Genomic DNA, 21,652 nt, shown 5'->3' with positions numbered 1-21,652 from the left:
GGAAAGCCACAGGTCCACTACTGGCTGCTAGCAGGAATAAAGTGCACATCACAGATCTCCACAGAATGCTTGTTCTCAGTGGCCTTACACAGCAATTCCTGTGCACAGGGATGGATGTACCACTGACTCAACACTACCACCAAACCCAAACCAAAATAGTGCCTTTGCTGGGGCACAGAACAAATTATGTGCACAGAGAGGAAAGGGGAAAGACTGGTCCTTAAAAATAACAGCTGCTATTTATAAACATTTTTTATATTGTTTTAAAGCAACAGGAATGGTATAATGCTTGATTCTTGATATTTTTTTGAATTTTTTTCTGTGCAATTTTGAACCTGCTGTACCTGTGAACTACATAGTACTTGGAAGGTAATCACAGCCACAGACAGAATTTTCAAAGAAGCCATGAACAGAAAGTAATCTGTTCAGTAAAACAATACAAAATGGTGGTTACATATTTCATGCACTACTTCGAAAAAAAACTGATTAAAGCAGCATCTTTTTAAAGAAATACTTGCTCTTGTTGGTCAGTTAAGCCCTGTAGCACCTGTAGATGGGAGGGCACAAAATATTCTATAGTAGCTCACACATAAACTGTTCATTAAATTCAAACACAAAGTCCACAGTTTAGTACAGGAGACAAAAACTTGGTAACACAAATGCTAACCTGTCTGAATGACATGCACAAGATTATTCAGGCTAAAGTTATTTTACTTCTAAAATACTCAAACTTCTTGAACATGTATTTGAGAAGGTATCACTATAAATCTGGATTCTTAGGTAGCTACTTTTAGTAATTTTAAAAAGAAAATCTTTTAGGAAGAACACAGTAAACTTTTCTTTTACAGTTAAGACTATTTTTTTTAGCAGCTATAATTTTAAGTTGAATTGCTCATAACCACATTATATTCACATAAACATCATTTACACAAGATTATTTTTGCAGGTACTTACGCAAAGGATTTTGGCCCTCGCTGGCATAGTACTCGTACATGCCACTTTTGACAAGTGTGTCGTAGTGGGGCAGAAAGTCAATTCGCTCCTTGGTTGCCAAAAGCAACATTTGATCAACTGACTGCAGCAGATATAAAGTAACTCCATCGTCAACAAGCTCGCCTGCAGGGAAGATGCAATGTAAAGTACATTGAAGAGCAATGCATCAGGCAACCTCTGCTCTCAAAACAAATACGAGCGTTGCCACAGGTAATCTGTGTATTGTCCTAAGCGCTGCCTGTTCAGCATTTAATAACAACATTTAAATTAATATCTTTTCACATTTCCAAGCTTTAGAATGCAAGTTTTCTCAAGTGACAGCTATATATATATATATATATATATATATATATATATATAATTTTTTCCTATCATTTACAGACTTTGTGACAGAAGATACTTAGTATAACTGTTATCATACAAACTCATCAAAAACATGTTTGTGAAACTGATTTTGAAGCAATTTTTGGCAAATGATTACAGGATTTGTACTTTCAGTTAATTACTGTACATCACAGAGCACAAACAGTTATCATGTGACCTTTTTGATCAATATAAGAAATAACTGTAATTATTTTGTCGTCTAAGATACTTACTGAAGTTACCTTCTGTGATTTCCTTCCTATTTGTTGTGGTGATAACAAAGGTTTCATCAGAAGGTATGCCAAATGCCTATAAAAATTGAAGGTCATTTAGTTATGATAACTAAGTAGTCCAAAAACTATTCAGATACATTAAAACAAAAAAAGGCAAAGTCTATTTACTTTGTCACAAGCTACTGATGTGTAATCACAATCTCTTAGAACACAGTGGAATTCAGGATCGTTTGTTTTCTCAATTTAACCAAATCTGTTCAAACTAGGGTATGGTCTTTTGGCTGTATAAAATAAAAATATGCTCTAGCGAGCAACAGGAATTTTAGGGAGGAAGAACTGTCTTATAGATAACCCACTTGAGGGCAGAGGAACAAGACTGTGAAATTACCACAATAGTTATGATCTAGAGGGTGTCCCATATTTGACTGCACTCCTGAGACACCAAACCAACCTAATATTTCTTAACATTGGATATTGAAGTCTTTGTTCTTCAATTATATCATACATCTAAAAAAAAAAATATTTCTTTCAGAAAAAATTCTTTACTGTTAAAACTGAAGTTTATTTTTCTGAACTTAAACAATCTTTGCCACTTTGATGTCTTTTTTGGAATGTGTTTACTGTAGCTTTAGACTTTTTATCTTTTTATCCTGCTTTCTACATGCATTTAAATCTTCTGCTTTTACTTTCATTTTTGCACCCTGATGTCCAACACTAATCTCTTTCCCAAAATAATAAAATAAATATCTGTACCTTCTCCTGCCTTTCCAGTCTTTGAAACTCAAGTAAAATCAACCCTGGTCTCATCAAACTCCATCAACCCAGTCAGTCTTGCAGTGACAATTCAGACAGGTACTTGATGCACTTCCAGCCAGATTCTGCCCAGAAGGAAGCTCCAGCATTCTCTGCAGCAGCTTGCCCTCATCATTTCCCACATCTCTCTTTCAATCCCTATTACTCAGACTCATGAAAATACTTTTAAACCCTACTTATGGTTTCATTAAGAGCCTACTTTCCATATTTCAGTTACTTTCTCCCTGTGACCACATTAAAGTTAGTTATTATCCATCAGCAAAATAAGAAAAAAATGTTGAACTTCTCACAGTGCTTGGCACAAGTGAAACTAATGCAGATGACAGAGACTGATATTCAGACTTAAGAACCTGGAGTAATACTTTTTAACTCTTCCGAATTCAGATCACTTCAATTTTACCTCTCACATTACACAAACTTCCACACAGCAAATCTGTAGAGGAAAAACTATAAAACTGCTCAGAGCAAGAAAACTAAGCATTAAAATATATGGATTTTAGAAAGCTAACATTCTACAGTGCCATTTGAGGTCAGTGGTTAATACAGAGTAACTGCTGAGTTTTACATTTGAAAGCACAGGCAAGCATCTTTCCCTCCAGCTATAACTACAGCTTCCTTGTTTTCTCACTCTCCCAAAGGCTCTTCTGCTCTCACACCCTTATGAAGAGTGCAGTATTTACTTTAAGGCAGCAAGAAGTTAGGATCAGCTAGTGCAGGTACAAGGCAGCAGCCTGCTGTGGAAGCAGGGGCAGCGTCACCCTTCTGGTCCTCCCCCCCATTCCACAGGAGAGCCTCAGTCAAACCAACCCAAACAGCCTGGCAGGCTATGCTTTAATTTCCTGGGTGAACCCAGCATTTCAGTGTCCACTGGCAGCAGGTCCTTTCCACTTCACAAACTACTAGGTAGGTACACACACCAAGTTTGGCAATCTGGACTGCAGATTACTGTTCTTCTTGTCCATGCCACAGTTTGACAGGCCATATGCTTTGTAAACTTTGGGGATTACTCAGTTTGAATGCTTCACTTCTATATCAGACTTACTTGTTTTACTTCCTCCCTCCCCCTCTCCTACATTCTTGGTTATCCTAGTCCCTGTCTCTTCCCACTACGCCAGGTAGCAGTGAAGCAGCTGCACAGCTGTGCCAGTATGTGGATCTGATTTCCAGAACGAGAAGCTGCTGGTGATTCCTGAATTAAAGTGAACCTACTGGGCAATTTACTAGTACAGTTGGCAATTTTCATTCAGTTCTAACAGACAGTGTTTGGTCAAATGTTTAATTTCTCAGTAAGATTTGTCCATGTAAGAGATAACATGGTATCTTCTGTTGGTAAGAAGTTCAGGTTTCACTGCTATGTCTTTTTCAGCCCAGCATGGTGCCCTTTTCCAAGTAAGTACTGAAGATGTACACAACTCAATTTGATAAGATTTATGAGACAACCCAGAAACACATTCATGCGATAAATCTGAGTTATTCTATGATAATCCAGACACACAACCATGATGAAGCTTTCGCTGTCACCAAAATCTTCAAGAGTACAATCACTATGCTCAGAAATGCCTCTGCACATTCACAGTGAAAGAATGTTTGGAAGTCAATGTGTTCAAACAACTAAGTGAAAGCTTTTATCTTTTTGTATACAAAAGAAGAGACGTTGGGGAAAAAACAGATACGAACTTCAAATAAATCCACAAGCTAGAAAAGGCAGACGTGAAAAGGCAAGGAACTCTAAACTGTTGCTTACATATTATCACTACATGCAAATGCAAGAGTTAAAATAGTACAAAGATGAACTGTTACATACATAGAGAAGAGAAAAATTACAGCAAAAGCCTAAAAAGTAGAAATTATGTCAACAATCCAAAATTTTAATATTCTGGGAAAACAACCATAGCTGTTGACTGAAAACCAAATGAGTTGCTAAACCACACTTGGAAGCGTGCTGAGCGTACGCTGCCGGGCTTTGATGTCAGAGAGCTGTAGGGGTGACCAGTGTGAGAAGAGACAATCAATTGCCCTGTGACAGCCATAGCCAGTTGCAGATAGCTCTCAAATCCATGCAAATAACCCACTCCTCCCCCAAATTTCCACCAGAAGGGCGCATGGTGCTTCTGCTCCAACTTGTGAGGGAAGACATAGAAGAGACAAAAGAGAAGCAACAGAGGAGATGCATCAGGAGACATTGCCCAGGACAGACCCGCTGAAAGGATGTTCTCCATACCAGAGCAAGGAGGGTCCCAAAGGTGCTGAGGCCCATGGAGGACCCACATCAGGGCACAGAATCTCCTCTCTCTGTCCTCCTACTCCCATGGAACTGAGACCTATGGCAATTCATCATAGCAGGAAAACCAACAGCACGAGCAGCAGAATAAAGTCCTGCACATGCCCTGATGTCTCACACCACCTGTTGCCTAAAGGAATTGGGATTGACCATGAGATGTGCATTGGGAAAACAAGGATAAATTAAACTACGAATGGGAAAAGAATGGTGTATGACAGAAGATGAGTTTGGAAAACGGGAAGGAAATGCATCACTTCTCTAAGTGATTAATTTCCCCCACAATCAATCATCAGAAGTTTGTATTAACAGGCAATAAGTTAAATTAAGAAAAACAAAACCCCCTGAGTTTAGCCTGTTTTGCACACAGCAGGATATCAATCCTTAAACCCATGGAATGATACAGATGCAAAAAAAGCTGCCTGTACAAACAAGAAAAATGCCCTCCTTGTAACTGGAGGATCAGTCTGGAGCATCACCTATGTTTAATGATAAATAAAGTTAATAGTTCTCAATCTGCTGGTAGATGTTTATGACATGAGATTTATATAATGCTAAAGGAGTTTGAGACAATGTCACATGCCCAAGAAGCTTTCAGCAGAGCACTTTACAGGTATGACACATGAAAGCATGAACGAACTGTGGTATCTTTAACCTTTAAGTCTGAATCAAGAAGCACGGTTCAGTTTGTGTACCAGCTTCAGTCACAGGTTTTCTTCCTAAATCAAAAAACCCCCAACAAACCTCAAAACAAACCTCAAACCATAGATAACTCCTCAGCAGCTTACACTTCTGTTTCTTTTCTCTTTCACATATGAGCACAAAAGCTCAAAAGTTTTACTGCTACTTGATCTACACACACAGCAAGTCTTACCTGCCTACTGAGCCAATTAAAACACTCAACATGAAGTCAACATAGATTTTGCCTCTGGATTTGCTAACTGCCTTGGAAAAGGTGTTCAAAGAGTAAATATTTAACTTAGTGTGTGCACCACCGCAGCTAGCAGTCACATGAAGAGGCCTGAGGCAGTAGGTGAAGGAGAAATAACCTGCTGTAAGGACAGAGTCATTGCCCTGCTTCCTCCGGTCCTCCTGGTGGTGACTTTTAAAACTGAAGGAACAGAACACTCTCCAACATGACAAAGGTAGAACAGTGAAGCCAAGACTACAGTATCTTCAGAAAAGATGTTTAACCTCTTGGAATCCAAACCTTTCCAACACAAACAGTTGTTCCCTACAATATGCAACTTCTGTACCCTTAAAATTCTGCATCCTCTGACCATAACCAATCCAGGCAGACAGCACATGAGAATAATGAGAATAAATGGCTGCAGGCCTTAGTGATGCAGCCAAAGGATAACAGAGACATAACATCCATGGAGTCACCTTCCACATCCAAGAAGTATTTTTTCTGACTATTAGAACTGTACTGCCAATGCAAACCTCTAAAGTGGAACCTGAACTGTATTAGTTAAACATAAAGAAATTTGATAACGTCATTTTCAATGCTCTCCTTCATAGTTATACACTTAGCTACCCAACATGGCAAAAGGCAATATAGCTTTTAAAGTATTTCAAATTGATCCAGCAGCTGCTTTACAAAAACTCGTCCAGGAATCTGAAAAAATGAAGCTAAGAGCCACACCCAAACACTGAGAAGGCTGTAGCCTTCTCTAATTTTGCACTGATTACCTGAATATCCCATGCTATTTACCAAATTATCATCTGAAAGACATGCATTTATCAGTTAATTAGCCCACTTAATGAACATTTATCAGTCCAAATGGAGAGAAATCTCTTACATCAACAAATCGATGAAATGACAGTACTCATTTACGGGAAACTTTTTCATTCTCAAATCCCAGATTTTCAAGCCAAGAACTGTCTTTTGTATCATCTCTCTCAACTATTCATACAACTATGTAATATTAAGGCAATTAATAGAAGTAGCAGATATGAAAACTAAAATATAAAAAGATTAAGTGGAGACCTTGTCAGAAGTAAAAGAGAACTGTACATGCCTCATAAAAATGCTAATCAAATAAACTTTTCCAATCCACTGTCAGGACAGTTCTCAACACAATGACAACTTGCTGAGGATGTCTTAGTGAGGACCTGGGACTAAGCACTCATGGTAGCAGGGCAGGATGATAACAGTCATCTCTAATCATAATCTCAATAAGCTTCCCTAATGGCACAACACAAACTTTTATATAATATATTTGGACACTAACTAAGAGGAATCCAAAAGTCTCTAGAAAAGCAGCTAAAATTAAAAATAAAGGTAGAAATTATTTCTAAACATTTCTTAGAGCTAAAATCAAAAAATTATATATTACAGAAATACACAGGAGCCTGTGTATTCTGGTCAAATGGTTTTTAGAGACTATCTGCAGACAAAAACCTGCGATGAACACTAACGCTCTAAAAATATTTTCCAACCATCCTTTATTGACAGCACCATCTCCATCTAAAGAACAAATTACAGAGGATAACATTTGCAGAACTTCAAAGTCCTTGTCCTCTGTCATACTTAAAAGCTTCACTACTTTCAGAAGTTCAGTTGATACACCTCTAAATATTTACGAAAAGTAATCAATAGAAGATGTTAAGAAGTTAAGAACTAAGAGTTTAACAGAAACACCTAGAACATTGCTATGTATCACAAGATCCAGTAATAGAATAGGTTTTTGAGATGCCTTAAAGTTTTATCACAATTTTGATGGAAAAAGAGAAAAAAAGAAAAGAGGCAAATGGTATGACACAACATCTCTACAGAAGTCACAAGTGTATTTGTCCAGAATAATGCATTAACTCAGACATCTTTTCAAGATTTGCAACTTTTAGCAAGCAGAAAGAAGCTTGGGACCCCAGAATTTCTACAAAGAGCATGTTACTAGACTTAGTCTGAGTCTAGACAGTAACTTCCACAAGATCTTCACAAACTACCACATCTAAAATCACAATCACAAATACTCAGTGCAGCTATCAGCCAAAACTTGAACATTAACTTCATGCCAGCTTCTCCTACCAAAATAGTTTGTATGGCACCACTTGTTAAAGGAACAAGAATTCACAAACCACTCTTCAAAACCAAAAAATATTTCGTCACATCTAACAACTGCACCTGGATAACTAATCCTAAAGACTGCAGGTACTCTTCATCTGACTGTGTTGCCAACACTTGAATTTGACCAGGAACCTACAAGCCACTCAGCTTTCCAAATCAACTGATGCACATAAGGCTGTACCCAAATGCACAAAGGTAGGCAAACTGCATCCTTCTTCCCATCAAAACATCAATAACAATTTCAGTGATGCCTGAAATACAGTGTGACAGTGTTGGAAAAAAAATTACAGCATTGCTGCATCTTACAGTATTTCTAGCAGTGTCTTTAAAAATCAAAGAGAAACTTGCTTTGTGTATGCCTAGCATGTTTAAAATACATATATTCTTAGTTTCTGGTTACACAGAATTGCTAAAATTGCTAAACAAACATAGGGCTTAAAATACAAAAATACAATTATTGCAAGATGGACTGATTTTATCATTAATGGACATATCTCTATTAAACATTTATCAGAATGATGCTTTGGTGATACAAACTTGCAGAAGTTCCTAATATTTATTCTTTGATTGCAAATAATTTGATTATACTTTATTTATTGCGCATTGTAAGCAAATATTCACCAAAATTTTCACTTATTTCTTGTCTTGATTTGATATTACACTTATGCTTATTTTCCATGCACCATCTTAATAAATATCCTTTTCTGCTTCTTGGCTCACTGAGACATTGGAATTTATTTGGGTGGATTGGCAAAATCTATTTAAATATCTATTTAAATAGTAAGCAGGTTAGGATACAATGGGAATCTCGACAAAAGACTAAAAGCAAAAAACATTGGTTTATTGTGATATTTGTTGAGTATTTAATTACAGATATTTACTTTTTACATAGATTACAGATCTATGCTTTCTTTCTTTTACACAAGGAGATCACAACAATGAAGAGAAGCTTCAGAAGAACTAAGGAAGCATTCACCAATGACTTTGGATCCTATACAAATAGTTACCCTAATCTTAGTACCATTAACTGTCTTCAGACTGGTAGTTCACCTCAAATCCTCTTAAAAATCCCTCCATACGTAGCTAAACGTCTGTGCAGTTTTCAGCACAGACACCTTTCTGCTATCAAAGGAGCATGGCCTCTCTAAGTGACTGAAGGATTTCTGCCATCTCAGCAACAAACTGAAGTGTTCCAGTTCCACTGTGCACCTGGATAAGGTGAGCAAGGAATCTCAGATTAGCTGCCAACGGTTTAGCTACATTTTGCTTACTGCTACTAAGTATTTTTGAATTATACTCTAAAGATCAGGACAAGCAGTAGGGTACAGACCTAACAGAAGACAACAATAAGGAGCACAAGAAACTGTACTGCCAAGAAGAAGCAACACACAGCACTGAACCCCCTTATTCACCTTAAAGACTCCTATACATTCAGATCTACCCAGAAGAATCCTCTTGTGCCACAGGAAGATGTTCACAACATACACAGTTCCAAGACCTTAATATTTCTGGCATCCTTGTCATCCATGACCACATGGGAGTGCCTTTGCTGCTGCACTCACATCATTCAGCTGCATGACAAATTGCCAAAGTCCATTGAAAGCTGAGCCTGTACTGAGGCTGAGCCACCAGACAGGAGACCTGTGGAAACAACATTGCTGCATACTTGGTATCTGCCCAATCAAGCAGTCTGACAGTGCCTAACAGCTTGAATTGTCTAAAAGTGACTACAACATTCCACTTCAACTTAGTATGAACTAACTCAAAATCCGCTTAACAAAAGAATCATTCTTCCTGAGCTTTCATTACTTCCCTGCTCTTTTCAGCACCACGAACCTAGGAAAGTCTGTCCCAAGCCAGTGAACCCATTCATCACTTTCTCCTAAAAGTAATTAGTTGCAACTTTCAAGATGCCAGAAATGGAGAACTTTGGAGTGCAACACTCAGAGAAACACAATTTACAAAGCTCTTGAAGAACTGAGAAGCTAAAATGTTCTTCCAGAAGTCCTAGAACTTGTATATTGTTGGTGTGGGAGACATGAGGTAGCAAACATCCCAACCCTCTGCCTGCCCAGTTTTCACTGTACCAACATTTAGAGGTCATGCCAATCCACCTGTCTCAGCCCTTTTTTAGAGTCAGATGCCCCACATATCAGATGATGACAGTTGCAAAGTGCAAAGAGTCATTACACTGAAAGTAGCAGTGACAGAGGCATCTCTGACCACACTCACCGATGGCAAATGTTATAGGTAAAAGTTAAGTTATGTTAAATTAGGGTATAGTTCAATTATATTGTATTAATTATGTTATATTAATTGTATTATGTTAAGGGGAGGGCTGATTAGAATGTTCTAGGACAAGGCTCCAGGGTTTGGTGGAAGGGCGGTCTGGCGGGGTAAGGCGAGGTTGAAGACGGATTGGATGGAAGATCTGACCAATCATTTGAAGCCCTGCAGAAACGATTGGTCCAGAATGAACGGCGTTAAAGACCAATGAGAAGCCTGGAAATGGACCAATCACCATGCGGATCCAAAACGGACCAATCCTGGACTCAAAGGGGGCTATAAATGGGGGATGTTCGGTTGGGTCGGGGTTCTTTTTTTGGAGACTTGTTTTGTGGGGAGAACTCAGTGCACTTGGGGTTAGCGCACTGTTCTGGTTTTGGCTCGCTGTGTGGGTGCCTGGGCTTATCCTGGGTACTCTGTTCCTTGCAGCTGTTTTAATAAACGAGAACCTCTTTCTCCAGAGAAAGTTTGGCCTCGTTCCTATTCATAACAGTAAACACATTATTGGAGAAGGTCTTTCTCTAAGAGAATAATCAGCTGAGGTTCTTGCTGCATAAGTTTGTAAGAGCACAGACTGTTACCCTTAATACGCAAAACAGCCACCAGGACTGGTGACAAGGCTTGTAATATTAAACATAGTAAAAAAACTATACTTGAAAATTGTACTTTCACAGGCAGCACATTCAAACTCAGCAAGGTCTGCTTTGCAGCATCAGGCTTCTCACACGCTTGGCTGCCCATGCAAGAAGTCTGCCTAACAGCATTAAGGTACCAACTTCAAAACATCAAAACATTTCTCTGGTAAAAAAATCCCCAAAGCTGTTTGTACCCAAGATGTGTCACAGCTGGTGATGATGGCTTAGTTCTTAATAAAACTGCGAATATGCCAAAAGCTCTGTGAACTGAACACCATGTGGACGTATGGAAACATTAAGTCACTGGAGTGTGCAGTATATGTAAAAAAGCCCAGAAAAGACAGACTCCGTTCTATAACAAATTGTAAATTAGTGGTAAACTCAGCTCGTCGATAAAATACAAAATTAAAAGAGGGGTGGGTTCATCAGGTACATATTCGCCTCAACTACTGAAAATACTTAGTATTCTTGCGCCCATCTGCTAGGCGTAGTTGTATCTATTAAGACAATTCTAGAAGAAAATTATGTAACACTCATGAATTACTCACAGGAGATACAAACCCTTGGAAGGTCATGAACCCACCCCAAAGTCTAGCTTTCCAGAATGTTACACTGTAGTGCATTCATGTCTTTATCGGGCACGGATCAGACAAAGCAAAACACTCCACAGCCCCTTTATTTATGAGTACAGAATCAAAAAGGCTGGAAAAGACTTCCCAGTCTTCCAAGACTTCATACTCTCTAAACCATATCATATCACAAAGTGCCACCTCCACTCCTTTTGTGGACACTTCTAGGGAAGATGCCTCTGCCATGGCGATGCCATTTTGGACACAGAACTCTGCAATCACAAATGACAGCTGTCTCTGCTGACACTGGAAACTCAAAGCTTCCATCACAGTAGGAAGCCATTACAAGAAACACTGTCTAGACATAGAACAATTTATACACTACTTATTTAGTTATTTTTTCCTCAATAAATATTTTGCCTGTATCTTCTATATAATTATCATCACATATAATTATATTAATTATATATTTAATCATGATATAGTTATATTACATAGAAAAGTGATACTTGGTAGTATTTATACTGCTCATAAATAATCGATACATTTTTATAAAATTTAGAAATAATTATATTTATTAAAATGTAAACCGGATATTTATTATAATCCAATCTATATGTAAAAAATAGAATTTACATGCTAGAAAACGAAGTGCAAATTATACTGGATAAAGAAACTAAAATTAAATTTTTTATCAGACTAAATTAGTACAGAAATTCAGAGCTGATTTTCCTGCGCATTTCACATGGTGAAACATGCAGGCAGCTAAGAGGTTTATGGCATTCACCACTCGCTCAGAAAACGAAACCATGACAGAAACGGGCGATGCCTACTGGCAGCGCCAGCAAACTACTGGGAACAGCCCGTACGCGGAAAACAATCTCCACCTTCCCGAGCTGTGAAGACGGAGTAAGTTTCGTTTCGCGTTACGACAGAGAAAAAGAACCGAAAGGACACGCGACAGAGCAAAGGCGCCGCCAGACACGGTATTTAAATGGCAGCCACGGCTGCAGACGGGAAACGGCGCTCATCGCCGATACTTTGGACAACAGAAACAGAGCCACAGAACCATCTCGGTTGGAAGCGACCTGCGAGACCCCCGAGCCGGCGCTGTGACCGGGCACCAAGCACCGCGTCAGCTACAAACGCCCTCCGGAGCGCGGCACCGCGCCCGCCGCCGCCGCTCCCCGCGCGGGGGCGCTGGGGGGCCGCCCGCTGCCTTCCCGCCCGCCGCCAGGGGCTGCTCCCGCCGCCGCCCCGCACCGGCCTCTCGGGCTGCGGGAGAAAGGCGACGGCGACGGGGCGGCCGCGGGCTCTCCGCCATGGCCGCCCACCTATCCCGGCAACAAAGCTGGCGGGCAGGCGGCGGGCGCGGCGGCCCCCGAGTAGGCTGTGACACCCCCGCCCCGCCCCAGCCGCCCCCCAGCCCCAGCGCCTCAGGGACGGACGCTCACTCGTGAAACAACGCCACCGACGCGCCCGCCCTGCCGCGTACCTGGCAGACGGCGCTGCGGAAAGCGCGGTAGTTGTCCTTGCCGTAGCTGAGCACTTTCTCGTCCGGGTCCGCCTGCTCCCGGCGCCGGTCGAAGAGGAACACGGTGCGGTCCCCGTTGCCGCGAGGGGTCAGCAGCGCCGGCCTGCGAGATGCGCGGCTGCCTCCCGCCGCTGCTGCCATGTTGGGGAGCTGAGAAGACTGAAACCGTCCTGCAACGATGGCGGCAGCGACGGCTACTACTGCCGGGCCCGCCAGCGCCCCCGCTCGGCAAAATATGTCCCGGCAGGGGAAGGAGGAGGCGGAGCCGGCCCGGAAGCCGGGGAAGGAGGCGCCGTGGAGGCCCGGAAGGAGAGGGTGGGAGTTAGGGAAGGAGAGGGATGGTGGTGGCTGCGCTGCCGGCCGTGCGGAGTGGTGCGAGGGGGCGCGGGGCAGGCGGGTGGGAAAAGCCTGGCGACAAAAGCGCCACTTCGGCGGTGTGATATCGGAATGAGTTAGCGCCCTCCGCGTCGTTCCACTTCCGCCGCCGGGTGGAGCAGCAGCGGGATCGGGATCGTCATCGTCATCGGGATCTTCATCTTCGCCGTAGAAAGCGCAGGCGGGGAGGGCCATGGTAGCGCGTACTGCGCCCGCGTTCGCCGCCCGGCGGCCGTTGCGCGCGTCGCGAGCGGGACCGGCGGGCGCGCTCCCGTCACCGGGCAGCGGCCAGGGAGGGACCAGAGGTGTGAAGTCCCGCTTCGTCTGCCGTAAAATGAAGCGGCCAGTCTGGATCCCAACGGTGTTGTTTTACATAATCACAGAATCTCAGAACGGTCAAGTTGGAAGGGACCAGAGTGGGTCACCTGGTCAAATCTGTGCTTAAAGAGAGTCATCCCAGAGCAAAGAATTGTGCCCAGATGGTTCTTGAGTTCTCCCCCACTCTCTCTCCAGTGGGGGAGACTCCACAACCTCTCTGGACAATCTGTTCCAGTGTGCAGTCACCTGCACAGTAAAGCTCTTCCTCTTGTTCCGGTGGAGCTTCCTGTGCATCAGTTTCTGCCAGTTGCCTTATGTGCTACTGCTTAGAACGACGGACGAGAGCCTGGCTCCATCCTCTTGGCACCACTCTTTAGATATGTGCACATATTGGTGGGGTTGTTTCTTACTTGTCTCTTCCTGAGGCTAAACAGGCCCAAATCTGTCCTTGTAAGAGAAGTGCTCCAGTCCCTCAATTGTCTTTGTTACCTTCCGCTATATTCACTGCAGGAGATCCATGTATTCTACTGAGGAGCCCAGAACTGGACATGGAACACCAATTGTGGCCCCATTGGGGTTGAATAGAGGAGTAGGATCACCTTCCTTGACCTGTTAGTGATGCTATCTTCCTAGTGTATCCCAGGATCCCTTTCTTGGCCACAAGGGGACTGCTGGCTCATGGACAGCTTGTTGTCCACCAGGATCACCAGGTCCTTCTTTGCAGAGCTGCTTTGCAGCAGGTCGACCCCCAGTTTGTGCTGGTACAGGGTGTTATCCTTCCCATGCCAGAACCTGTGTGTACCTTGGTTAAACTTCAGAAGGTTCTTTGTCCATTTCTCCACCCTGTTGAGGTCCTTCTGAAGCATGGCACAGCCCTCTGGGGTATCAGCCACTCCTCCTAGCTTTGTGTTACTAATTTGCTGAGGAGGCCTCTGTCCCTTCATCCAAGTCATTGATGGACAAATTAAACAGTACTGGACCCAATATTGAGTTTTGGGGGACAACACTAATGACAGGCCTCCAAATATACCCTGTGCCACTGATCATGACCTTCTGGGATCTGCCAGTCACCTAGTTTTCAATCTACCCCACTGTCCAGTCATCCAACCCTCACAAAAGTGTAGCTGCTTCTGTTCCAAGGAGTCTTGATTTTGAGGAAAGGATTGTGATGGCATGTAGTGGAGGTTTGTAAATCAGTAGAGGTGACAAGTGAGTAACAAAAAATCTTGACTTTTGAACACTTCTAAGGTATTCGGATGTCCAACCTCAACCTCTCCTGGCACAGCTTGAATCTATATCCTCTTGTCCTGCCGTTTGTGTTTTGGGAGAAGAGACTGGCCACCACATGGCTACAGCCTCCCTTCAGGTGGTTGTAGAGAGAGATAAGGCCTCCCCTGAGCCTCCTGTATTCCAGGCTAAACAACCCCAGCACCCTCAGCTTTTTCTCATAAGACTTGTGTGTCACATCCTTCACCAGCTCCATTGCCCTTCTCTGGACACACTCCAGCCCCTCAATGTCCTTGTGTAGTGAGGGGCCCAAACAGAACCCAGGATTTGAGGTGTGGCCTCACCAGTGCCCAGTACAGGGTAGACTGTCCTGCTGGCCACGCTGTTGCTGATCCAGGCCAGGATGCCACTGGCCTTCTTGGCGACCTGGGCACACCCTGGCTCATGTTCAGCTGCTGCCAACCAGCACCCCCAGGTCCTTTTCCACTGGGCAGCTTTCCAGTGACTCTTCCCCAAGCCTCTAGCACTGCCCGGGTTGTTGTGACACAAGGGCAGGATCCAGCACTGGGCCTTGTTGAACCTCAGACCATTGACCTGAGCCCATTGATCCAGCCTGTTCAGATCTCTCTGCAGAGTCTTCTTGCCCTCCAGCAGATCAACAGTTCTGCACATCTTGGTGCAAAGTGACTAAGGGTTCACTTGATCCCCTGGTTTGTCAGTGAAGATACTGAACAGGACAGGCCCCAGCACCGAGCCCTGCAGAGCACCGCTTGTGACTGGCCATCATCTGGACGTAACTCCACCATTCTCTGGGCCCAGTTAGACTACAAGAAAGCAAATTGCATAGTGGAACTGAGCAGTGTGGAATTTTGTGAGAATGAAGAGCATTTGTGCTGAGCAGTTAGGACAGGAAGGGTCTCTTGAGAGTTTTTATATAGGCTGTGACTCTGAACCCCTGTAAATGATGACTTGATAAAATTTGGAAGAGTGTGTCAAACTTGTTACTTTATGAGTTCATCAAACAAAATTTAGTTTCACAGTGTACTGGAGACAGCACTTCCATTTTGGAATGCCTAGTGCTTTGAGAAAAAAAAACTTGATGAACGATTTAATCTAGTTTCAAAAATAATGTTGCAAGGAGGAAGGGATGTTTCTGCCTGAAATGCAAGCACCGAATTTACATGAAAATAAATTCCTCACCTTTCAGCCTATCTCCAAGCTGGTTTAAAGAGTGCCTGCAGTTGCAAAGTTTTCATTTTGCAGTATGTTCTTGTTCTTGTTCTTGTTCTTGTTCTTGTTCTTGTTCTTGTTCTTGTCCTTGTCCTTGTCCTTGTCCTTGTCCTTGTTCTTGTGGGTGACTTCAACCTACCAGTCATCTGCTGGGAACTTAATACAGCATTAAAGAGGCAGTCCAAGAAATTCTTAGAATGTATGGAGGACAACTTTTTGTTGCAGCTGGTGGGTGAACCCACCAGGGGAGGGACTATGTTAGATCTGCTGTTTGCAAACAGAGATGGGCTGGTGGGAGATGTGGTGGTTGGAGGTCGCTTGGGGCAGAGTGATCACGAAATAATAGAGTTCTCAATATTTAGTGAAGTCAGGAAGAGCACCAGTAAAACTGTTGCATTGGACTTCCGGAGGGCAGACTTTGGCCTGTTTAGGAGACTTATTCAGAGCGTCCCTTGGGAAGCAGTCCTAAAGAACAAAGGAGTTCAGGAAGGGTGGGCATACCTCAAAACAGAGATCTTGAGGGCACAGGAACAGACCATCCCTGTGTGCTGAAAGAGCAGTCAACGGGGTAAACGTCCAGCCTGGCTGGGCAAGGAGGTTTTGGAGGAACTTAAAATAAAAAGAGGATGTATCAGCGTTGGTAGAAGGGTCAGGTCTCTGAGGAAGTATTCAAGAAGGCTGCTAGAGCATGCAGGAAAAAAATTAGGGAGGCCAAAGCTCAGTTTGAACTTAGAATGGCAACTTCTGTAAAGGATAATAAAAAATGTTTTTACAAATATATTAATGGTCGAAGGAAAGGTAAGACCAACCTTTGTTCTTTATTGGACAAAGGAGGGAACTTAGTATCTGAAGATGAGGAAAAGGCAGAAGTGCTTAATGCCTATTTTGCCTCAGTTTTTAGTGGGAAGATGACTTGCCCTCAAGACACCTGCCCGCCTGGGCTGGTTGATGGTGACAGGAAGCAGAATGGTCCCCCCATTATCCAAGAGGAGGCAGTCATAGAACTACTGAAATGCTTAGATGTTCATAAATCTATGGGACCAGACGGGATCCACCCCAGAGTAATGAGAGAGCTGGCAAATGAGCTTGCAAAGCCACTCTCCATCATTTACCAACAGTCCTGGCTCACTGGTGAGGTTCCGGATGACTGGAAGCTGGCCAATGTGATACCCATTCACAAAAAAGGTGCAAAGGAAGATCCTGGTAATTATAGACCAGTCAGCCTAACGCAAAATTTACAAGATGGCCAGGGTATCAGACCCAGCCAGCATGGATTTAGGAGGGGTAGGTCATGTTTGACCAACCTGGTCACCTTTTATGACCAGGTAACCTGCCTAGTGGATGCAGGGAAGGCTGTAGATGTTGTTTACATGGATTTCAGCAAGGCCTTTGACACTGTCTCCCACAGCATACTCCTAGACAAGCTGGCAGCCCGTGGCTTGGACAGGAGCACTCTTTGCTGGGTTCAGAACTGGCTGCATGGCCAGGCCAGAGGGTGGTGGTGAATGGTGCTGCATCCAGCTGGTGACCAGTCACCAGTGGTGTCCCTCAGGGATCTATGCTGGAGCCAGTTCTGTTTAATATTTTTATTGATGACATGGATGAGGGCTTAGAGTCCTTTATTAGCAAATTTGCAGATGACACTAAGCTGGGAACGTGTGTTGATCTGTTAGAGGGACAGAGGGCTTTGCAGAGGGACTTGGAATGGTTGGATGGATGGGCAGAATCTAATGGGATGAAGTTCAATAAGTCCAAGTGCCGAGTCCTGCACTTTGGCTACAATAACCCCCTGCAACGATATAAGCTAGGAACGGTGTGGCTGGACAGTGCTCAGGTGGAAAGGGACCTGGGGGTGCTGGTTGACAGTCGGCTGGACACGAGCCAGCAGTGTGCCTGGGGGCCATACAGGCCAGTGGCATCCTGGCCAGTATCAGGAACGGTGTGGCCAGCAGGAGCAGGGAGGTCATTCTTCCCCTGTACTCAGCACTGGTGAGGCCTCACCTGGAGTATTGCGTCCAGTTCTGGGCCCCTCACTTTAGGAGGGATGTTGAGATGCTTGAGCGTGTCCAAAGGAGAGCAACGAGGCTGGTGAAAGGCTTGGAACACAAGCCATATGAAGAACGACTGAGGGAGCTGGGGTTGTTCAGCCTGGAGAAAAGGAGACTCAGGGGTGACCTTATCACTCTCTTCAGCTTCCTGAAGGGTGGCTGTGGTGAGCTGGGGGTTGGTCTCTTTTTCCAGGCAACAACAGACAGAACAAGAGGACACAGTCTCAAGCTGCGTCAAGGGAGATACAGGCTAGAATTAAGGAGGAAGTATTTTACAGAAAGAGTGGTCAAATACTGGAATCATCTACCCAGGGAGGTGGTAGAGTCGCCATCCCTCGAAGAGTTTAAAAAAAGACTGGATGTGGCACTTGGTGCCATGATCTAGTTGAGGTGTTAGAACATGGGTTGGACTCGATGATCTTAAAGGTCTCTTCCAACCTAGAATTTCTGTGATTCTGTGATTCTGTGATGTTTTGTCCTTGAACAACTGAATAATCATTTTAATCCTTGTGAAAAATAATGTCTTATCTTGAAAAAGGAATTTATATTCATCTACCATATTTTAAGGTCAGGTATCATGTTATTTTTCAAAATTAATAGTAACAGTAGGGTAACCAATAATTTGTTCTTCTGGGAATTTGATATTTCAGATGATGGTCAGGAAAGTGGGATTTTTTTTGTGTGTGTGCAAAGATGTATTTATTGTTATATCCTATGTGTATTTAATTTTTTTTTTTTTTTGTTCAAGGAATAAATTAAATGCCTGATTTCTTTATTTTTATTGAGGGCAAATATTAACTAAGTTCCAGGACTAGACATTTTTAGATAGTAAATATTTTGTATACACATAATGAAAAATGCAGTTTTTTTCACTAGAAGAAAGTGCACAGCCTCTCTAGTAGCTTGTTGCAGTGGCACAGTCTATTGAGTGATACTGGATGCTACTGCCTACAGATGCCTTGTAGGTGCAATGCTACCAATTCCAAATGATCCAACAAAAAGTGCTGTTCCTCCTTAAGGTAACAAAGGTTTTACATGTAAGAAGAAGTGGTATCTTGGATTTAGAAGTCTATTACTGTTCCAATAAAACACTATTGATGCTATGAATGCAATGATTTTTAAGATCATGTCTGAAGAAATCCCTCCAATCACGCTCTTACAAGATTGGGATCGAATATGTAATTCTCTCCTGTAAAATGTGTAAGAAATAGGAAAACTTGATAAATATATTGTCACAGGTAACAAAAGTTTTACATGTAAGAAGAGGTGGCATCTTGGATTTAGAACTCTATGGACCTTTGACCTGGCCTGTTAGAAAAAATACCTTAGTGAGAACCCCTGAGGTGTGAAACAAAAGAACATCATTATTTGAGTCACTGAGGTGTGAAACAATAGCATCACTATTCAAAAAACCAAACCATCTGAGAGACAGAAACCAAATCATGGAATTAAACAATTAATTATCATAACATGAAAACAAAGATAGATATAGAGAAGTGGGTTACTGAAGTGCTATCTAGTAAATTTTTTTTATTTGCTTCTCAGTAACTTGACAAAAATTAGTGAGCAAATAAAGTGACAAAATTTGTGAAACACAATCTACTTAGTCAAGTTGAGAGGACTGTAAACACAGTCCATGGTTCTGAAATACCTGACTGATGTGCTAAAAGATTTAGTTAAATTTTAAAAATCAAAGGCAACTGAGAGAGATGGTGCAGAAGGGGGAGGGACAACAAACCATTAGTTCAACCTCCTGCGGTCCAAATTAAGTCTGTCAGCTGGGCTTTGTGAGTAAAACTCATGTAGATTCTCACAGTTCATTTTCATTAAGAAAAATACGAAGTGACGTGCTCGTTAAAATCCAGTAGAAATAAAGGCTCTGATGACTACAGATGGGCTATAAATAGTTGTGGAGAGCATGCCTAAGAGGAATAGGATTATAAAACAAAGAAAGTATTATGTTAAAAGTATAAAAATAGGAAAGATAATCAGGACCTTCTAGTATACCTCACAAAGAAAGAAGGAACATGGAGTTATATTAAGAAACATGCAGAACAGACAGGAAGATCTACTCTTCATAAAACATTGGATTGAGCTATGAAATATGTAATGAGAATGCATAATTTAGTGAAGTTTAAAACAATTTTTTCTTTCTATGAATAGAAAAGAGATAAAGGACTAGAAAAATGAAGAATTAAATTATTCCCGATAGATATTCATATCATATACTTTGGCCTTAGAATAAAATATCCAAATATTACTGAGTAGGAAGAGTTTAAGTTGGAAAGCAAGTTATTCCATATCTGATCATTGTAGTGTTTTGCACTATTTTTGAAAGACATATTTGGAAGGAGGACACCACACTAGATGGATACTTGTAGGATTTAGACTGTCAGCTCTCCTAGGATTGTCATGTAACTGTTTGAGGGAAACCATGGCAATAGCAGGGAACTTCTCTGAAAAGCTCAGCAAGAAGCTGCTCTCAGCAAGAAGCTCTTGTCATTCACCTCTGACAAGGGCAAATGAATACAGCCAAATATTCAGTGGTCATGAAATAAGTTGGATGGCAATCCACTGCACCTTGTGAGTTCCAGAGTCAACTCTCTCATGGAAAACTAATAAGGATGTATCAAACCTTAAAAAATTTCTTTCTCTGTAGACAAAGAATGATTCTTGAACAAATACATGAGAACATGTATTGGGAGAAAACAATTTTTAATTTGTGAAAAGGCTGTTGCAGTATAAGATTTATGTCTTCAAGCATTACTGTTCTAATAAAACACTGTTGATGCTGTGAATGCAACGATCTTTAAGATCATGTCTGAAGAAATCCCTCCAATCACACTCTTAAAAGACTGGGATCAAAGACATAATTCTCTCCCATAAAATGTGTAAGAAATAGGAAAATTGATAAATACGTTGTCACAGAGAAGATCCTGCCTCATATGTAAGACCCTGTGCTTTTCCATTCAAATTGCTCTTGCTGTTCTGTGGTCTTAGCTGAGTGTCTTCCAGGTGTTTTGTAGCTGAGCATTTTTTTGAAGGCTGCTTCCTCCTTTTTCTCTTCCAATTACCTTGCTTTTAACGGTCTTTTTTACACTCTTCTTTTTAACCCTTTCCCTTCCCCTGGCTGCTTTCTTCTGAATGTTCAAGGAGTGTTTTCATCACAAGCTCCAGTAGCAGTGGCACCATGGACTCTAAGAAAGCCTGGGCAACTCCAGTTGACTGCTTAGTTATTTGTCACATGTTTCTGCATGGCATTGCCTCATACTCTGGATTTTGGGATAGTCACACAGTAACCATTGCCCTGTCTTTGTCACTATGGGTGTGTTTTGCCATGCAGAAATTCTTCAAGCATGTATAAGCACAGTTTTTGTTGTAGCACTGTGGTAGGTTGATGCTGGCTGGATGCCAGACACTTACCAAAGCCAGTGTCTCACTCCCCTCTGCAGCTGGGCAGGGGGGAGAAAATGCAATGAATTCATGGGCTGGGATAAGGCCAGGGAGAGATCGCTCACCAAATACAGCCACGGGCAAAACAGACTCCAATTTGGGATATTAATTAAATTTATTACTAACCGAACCCAAGCAGGTAAGAAGTAAAATGAAAAGTAAGATAAACCTTAAAAACACCTTCCCCCCACACTTCTCTCCTTCCCAGCTCTACCTCCCCCCCTCAG

General features: G+C 42.3%; 1 pseudogene; it reads right to left on the bottom strand.

Moving 5' to 3' along the window:
* Window positions 1-13,359, bottom strand: part of LOC141728101 (structural maintenance of chromosomes flexible hinge domain-containing protein 1-like) — a 28,170-nt pseudogene extending 14,811 nt beyond the window's left edge.
* Window positions 13,360-21,652: the final 8,293 nt, after the last annotated feature.

Source organism: Zonotrichia albicollis, unplaced genomic scaffold, assembly GCF_047830755.1.
Source record: "Zonotrichia albicollis isolate bZonAlb1 unplaced genomic scaffold, bZonAlb1.hap1 Scaffold_89, whole genome shotgun sequence".
NCBI classification, from domain to species: Eukaryota; Metazoa; Chordata; class Aves; order Passeriformes; family Passerellidae; genus Zonotrichia; species Zonotrichia albicollis.
The sequence above is the reverse complement of the archived record's forward strand: the minus strand, read 5'-3'. Positions and strand labels throughout refer to the sequence as shown.